The sequence below is a fragment of the Symphalangus syndactylus genome, chromosome 16, assembly GCF_028878055.3.
Source record: "Symphalangus syndactylus isolate Jambi chromosome 16, NHGRI_mSymSyn1-v2.1_pri, whole genome shotgun sequence".
In the NCBI taxonomy this organism is placed as follows: domain Eukaryota; kingdom Metazoa; phylum Chordata; class Mammalia; order Primates; family Hylobatidae; genus Symphalangus; species Symphalangus syndactylus.
This window is the reverse complement of record NC_072438.2, coordinates 66792158-66798777: the sequence shown is the minus strand read 5'-3', so window position 1 is coordinate 66798777 and position 6620 is coordinate 66792158.

Genomic DNA, 6620 nt, shown 5'->3' with positions numbered 1-6620 from the left:
GAAGGTATGGTATGCAGAATTCTGAGATCACTCCCGAGATCCTGAACCCCTCTGGCATCCATATCCTAGAAAATCTCTTTTCAAATATGAATGGGACCTGTGAATATGATGGCTGTCACTCTCTGATTAGATTACATTATATGGCTAAGGTGAAGAAATTCTGCAGATATAATTAAGGTCCCAGATGAGGTGATATTGAGTTACTCACAAAGGAGATTATACTGGGTGGTCCTGCCTTAATCAGGGAAAAGCCCTTAAAAGAGGACTGGGCCCTTCCTGAAGGAGGACAGTCCACTGCTGGCTTTGAAGCAGTAAGCAGCTGTGTTTTAAGGGGGCCTATGGAGGGGCCCATGTGGCAAGGACCTGAGGATGGCCTCTAGGAGTTGGCAGCAGTTCCCAGCCACTGGCTAGCAAGAAAACAGGTGGTTCAGCCACATAGCCACAAGGAAATGGTTTCTACCAACAATCCAAATGAGCTTGGAAGTGGATTTTTTCCATGGTCAAGCCTCCAGACGAACACCTTAACTGTAACATATGAACAGCTGAGCAGAGGACCCGCTTCAGCTATGCCTGGACTCCTGACTTGTGGAAACTGAGATAACAAATGTATATTATTTTAAGCCGGTAAGGTTGTGGTAATTTGTTATGCAACAATGCCTAATACAGTAGGCACCTTAGATGTTTGTTGAACTTAATTTAATCAGGGAAATATAATATTTAAAAGAAATCTTTTCTAAAGTTTAGCCAATTTAATGAATGTAGATATCTTAAAGAATTGCCATCTTCCTTTGGATCTTCTAGCCATGCAATTGACTTTACACACTTCCAGGTTTTCATAAATACCAGCTTCTGATTGTCTGGAAACAGGAAGTGAGATTCTCTCCAGCCATCATTTGGCATTCTTGGGAGACAGAATGGATAAAAATTGATGTTGAAATGAGACCACCATCATTTTTCAGTCTGCTCACCATGTACAGAGCTCAGGATGATTAGAAAATGTAAAACACATGTGAGTGGCTCAAACCCCTTTAGTTAAATCACATTTACATAGATCAGTTTTCCCAAGAGATATAAGTTAGCTGAACTTAAGCAATTAAAAAAAATAAAACAAAACTAAAACCTTTTGCTAAAGCCAAAAAACATGGATGAGTTAAACTGTATCAGATGGAATGGTTTGTTTTGAAAAGTGTTTGGTTTGTTGTCTATATAAGTGCATGCTTTTTTAAAAGGCAGATAGAAAAACAGAACTTGCAAGACCTTTAGCTGCCAAGGTGGAAAGCCAGTGTTACTTCCACCACAGCAGTTGATATCATCGGTCTCACCAGCAGGTCACGGATTTGTTGCTTGCTCTCTACGACATTCTTGAACCATTGTAGGGACCATGGCAGATAGAGGGACGGTGAGCAGGGCTGAAAACAAAATTGGACTCAATCTTGAGCTTGGTATTCCACCGAGAGCAGGTTTTCTGGGCTTTGAAATAGCACCGCAGAGGGACCTTCCTTGATATTCTGCCATGTTGAGAACAAGAACAAACTTTTTGGCCCTGGAGCCTCTTCCCTCCCAGTGCCAACATGTTCAATTTCATTTGCCCTTGGCTAAACATAGCTTCCTGTTTCTAAGAAAAGAAGCAGAAAGGGGCTTTTGAAGGCCTCCCAGACAGTCTCCGAAGGCTTCATGGGCAGCAAACAACTCTTAGCAAACAACAATTTGATGAGTTAAGTGTAAACGACTCAGAGACATATGGATTACATTTTTTGGGAAATACACATGGGCTTACAATGTAAAACTGGGTAGTGTGGGGGTGGGGTGGAGAAGGGAATGCTTGGAAAAATGTGGTTTGGGTCTTGCCAATTGCAAAATATTTGAAACAAATAATTTGAGATGTTTTGCTCAACGTACAGCGTGGTTGGATTTGCCCTTTCCATCTATTTACGTGTCATTTTCAGACTCGGCTCACGTACCAATACTGGTTTGGGTCTTGAGGTGATTTTTACAAATGCAGTTATTTTGAAAGGTCATGCCATGTGATTTCTGTGTAGCCTCTGAGCATAAAGGGTTGGGTGGTATAGGGGAAGAACTGGGCATTTAGAAACCTCTCTGCCTGTAGGTCAAACTGCTGCTCAGCTCTTCTGGTATATTTTACTTATGGAAGTTCCAAATCCAGGCTGTGCTAGTAAGATGCAGCAGCCTCAGTCTCCCCACCTGTAAAATGGGGACAGTAATACTTATCCCAGATCCCATGGCGATTGGGATGCTGTGTGGTGTGGAGCTGGAAGTGTGGACCCTAGAGGCATATACCTGTGCATATCCCAGCTCTGCTGCTGGTGTGAGCTTGGGCAAGTTCTTCAGCCTCCCCGGGCTTTTGTTTCTTTATCTGCATAATGAGGAATATCTTAGCATCCACCACATAGGGTTACCTTGAGAATTAAAAGATTTAACCCAGTACCTGGCACACAATAAGTGTTCAGCAAATGCTAACAGTGGCTCTTGTTGTTTATAATTTATCTTGTTCTATTAAGTATATGAATATAGTAGATAATAAGGCAAGTTCACCTCCAGGCTGGGGAGAGGAATAGCTCCTTACCCAAACTATGAGGGTCTCCTTCAGCTTACCTTCTTTTTCTTATTGTTTCAACTTATGGATTAATTGTCTAGTTTTGTGACCCCAAAATAAAAGGTAGATTCCTTGGTCTAAAATTAGACTCATCTTTTCCCTATCCTAGGAAGGATCTGTTTCTGTCTTCTATTTTACCACCGTCTAGCACCTGGAGACACTTGGTTTAAGAGCCCAGCTAGTTTGTACTAGAGCGTGAGGGAATTCTGAGGGCTCAGGTCGAATGAAAGCATGATTCCATGATTCGAGAGTTTCGTTGGGTTAATGCATTGCTTCTCAACCCTTCCTGCACATTAGAATGAATTGAGAGGCATTTCAAAAATAATAGAATTGTTGAGTATGGGGCTTGGGTATTAGTACATTTTTTAACTCCCCAGCTGCTTCTATTGTGCAGCCAGGACTGAGAACCACCCTGGCTAAGGCATTCAGTGGCATCGTAGGTGCTTCCCTCGGTCGTTTCTGACTCGCCCCTTTTAACTCACTGGCCCCTCGGACTCTGATTTCTGCCCTTCATGCAGTGGGTGAGCTTTCCTCTGGGGCTTGCCTTGAGGTCTGCAGGAGCAAGGCCACTTCCTCTCTGAATCCTAGACACAGGCTTTGGGTCAGAACTGCCACCCACGTGGAACCCCCTTCTGCCCCTCTGCTCTGGGGGATCTTGTCTGAATCCATCCCTTCTTTGCCTGTCTTATGCCTTCTAGCTACTATTCCTCTGCCCTTCCTTTCTTGATCAGCACAATTCTGCTGCTTTAAGTCCTTTTTTCCACTAACCATTGATTGCCCTTTGCTCTGTCAAACATAGTTTTGGAGGCTTTTTAGTGTAGTGAAAGAATAGGGAATTTGAGGTTGGACCTGGGTTTAACTCTCTCCTTGATTGCTGACAAGTTACTTAACCTCTCCTCATTTGTAAACTAGGAATAATCTGACCTAGATGAGACTGCTGTGAAGATGAAAGGAGGTAAAGGAGGGGTGACGGTGTGGTAGTGGTGGCCTGGTGAGAATGATGGTGGTGGAGTGATGGTGATAATGAGAATGATGATAATGGTAATGGTGGTGTTGTGGTGAGGGTGTTGATATGGCGGTAGTGCTGATTTTCGTGGCAGGTGATGGCTATAGTGATAGGGGTGGTGGTGATGGTGGTGGTAGTTGTAATGGTGACCGTGATGGTGGTGCTGATGATACTGGTGATGGCAGTAATGGTAGTGATGATGGTAATGATGGTGGTAATGATGGTGGTTTGATGGTGGTGAACCTGACAGTGGGGGTGGTTGTAGTAATGATGATAATGATTTGGTGGTGGTGGTGGTAGTTGTGATGGGGGTGGTGATGGTGGCAGTGGTTTAGTGGTAAAAGTTCAATCAAGAAAGCAGAAGGCTGGAGGAAGCATCAGTGTTCTATCAGAGGAACCACATGGGAAGCATAGACAGAGGGTCTTTGCATTTGCTAAGGCCATGGGAGTAGCTGGTTGTATCAGTTAGCATTTGATCAGGAAATCAGAGCTACTCTGTATGACATGGAATAAGGGATTAATCACAGGGACTAGACTTACCCATTATGAAAACTAGTAAAAAAGTCTAGGCAAGGCTGTTGCGTCTGTATCTGGTGTTGGGCTTGACGTTTCTTCAGGTCAGCAGGGCTTACAGATGGGACAGAAAGTGGATGGAAGGGGGAGAACAAGAACAAACTGGACCATGTCTCTGACTCACCACCTGCGGTGGTAACACAGTGACCTGCAGGAAAAGCCAATGCCTCTCATCGCAGGCCTGGACATGCACCTGGGTCAGGACTCTGGGCTGGAGGAGACCCAGGGAGCCGGAGACACTGGAGCCCTGCTCCATCAGGGTGAGGCAGCAGGTCTGAGATATGTGTGAGCTGCTGCTGTGCCGGGTCCCTAATTAAACCTCCTGAGTGGAATGGCTACTGCTTCCCTTCTGCCTTCCAATCCTCTCACAGATTTCTCTTGTTGCCAGCTTTAATCTGGGACCATAGAGGAAAGAACTCTGGGAAATGTGGTTCCTGCTTAGTTCTGGTGGCACAGCACAAGTCACTGCCAAGGGGTCCCCATGTGGATTGGATGGGTTAAAAGCTTCAGCACCTGTAGTGGCCTGTGCAGTCTACTTACTCTGACATTTCAAGCCTGGAGAGGCAAGGGGAACAAGAGCTGAGCTGAGGGCCATGCCAGGGAACTGGACAAGGAAGGCCTTGGCACTCTCAAGTCAGGGAATAGCCTCGCCATTCCATCTCATCCCCAGATGCTGGAGTGCGTTGGTCTCCCCTTCTAACCTCTAACCACTGAAAGGGACCCTCTCTACTCCCAATCCTTGACTTTGAGATCATGGGCTGAGTAAGGCTGAAACATTTAGCCGTCTTTGGGACCCCAGTATGTCCCTAGTCTCACTCTGGTGTCTCTTGAAGTGGCTGTCTTTCATGGTGTTGACCCTACTCTCTGTTTCTAACATCTGCCTGCTACATAATCCAGCTGGACTTCTCAGGTCTCCCTGGTGGCTGACCTTCTTAGACCAGGGAGCTCCCCTAGTGCTTCTAGTGCTGACGAAGTGCCACTTTGCAACAGTTCTGCCCTTTTCCCAGTTCTCTGGCTTCTAAAGCCTTCATTTATCCACAGATAGAAATACAATCGATCCCATCCTTACTCTTTCATTTGACAATTTTCCTCATCAGATATGCATTTAGAATTTAACTCAACTGTGTTCTGTCCTATTTTGTCAGTCACTGCTGTAACTTACATGGAATCATGGTTGGGTAGCAGGGACTGAAGTAGTTAGTTCTCACTTATTTACTGTGAAATGAATAGTTTGAGGTTCAGTCAGTAGTCAGAATGATATTCTTCACTTCCTCCTTTTCTTTATTTACTATGCTACCTGGTTTGTGAACATTTTCTCCAGCTGCAAGCAATTTACACAAACTGTAAACTCTTTATCCATTCTAATCCGTGTAACTATGACTAGAGACTGGAAAATGGCCAGTTGTCATTACATTCAGAAAAGCATAGAAAGGATCTCCTTACTTGTGGCCTCACACCTGGTACTTTTCAGATAGTGGATGAGTTATTAGGATGATTTGCACCTCAGTTTTCTTATCTGTAAAATGGGAGGGTTGCCTTGCATTTCATGCTGTGTTCTTTGACGCCCTGGGGGATTGCCAGACTGCCAGGGGACTCATTGGGAATTTGGGGATGGGGAAGAGCATGTGTCTAGAGGGCCTTCATCCCTCATTCAACTAGCAAAAAGCCACTTATTCTGTGTTATATATTTGGTTTCTATGATAGATTGGATTATTGGTCAGCAATAAAAATCACTCCCTTCCTTCTTCCTCTTGGAGCAGACCATAACTCCCCTGTTCTACTGACTTTGGGCTTGGCTATGTGACTAACTTTGGCCAATGAAATGTGGGAGGATGTGATGTGAATAGAGGCTTTAAATGGACTTGCATGGTTTGGCTTACCTCTTGTACTCTTCTGTTTGCTGTGAGAATATGCTGCAGGGAGCCACTGGTCCAAGGAGAAGGAGAGGGGTATAGAACAGACCTAAACCCAACCTGTAGCCTGAAACAGAGCCGAGTCCAGCCTAGATCTGCTTATAGTCAACCTGTTGATCTGTTAGCACAAGAACACATGCTGCCATAAGCTGTTGTGTTTTGTTACACAGCTATAGCTGTCTAATTCAGCTTACAAATAAGTTTTGTCCATAATCATATTTTTTGGTTTAAAAAAGTTTGAAAAGCACTGGGTTTGCTGAGTTTTCAGCTTTCCCATCCACTTCTACTGTCCTGTTTCTTTCTCTTTGTGTATTTAGGAGAGAGAGGGAGAAAGAAAGCGTTTTGGAAACAATACAGTCTTGTAGAAGGAAAGAAAGAATAGTTTTTTCTTTTGAGGAAAGAGGGACTTAGGGAGCTTGGAGGAGAGAGAGGCACATTCACAGTTAAAGTATGTTTTGTTTCTTTTTTGAATCCTCAAGTAAACATTTCTCCACTGACATTGTTTTGCACTGTT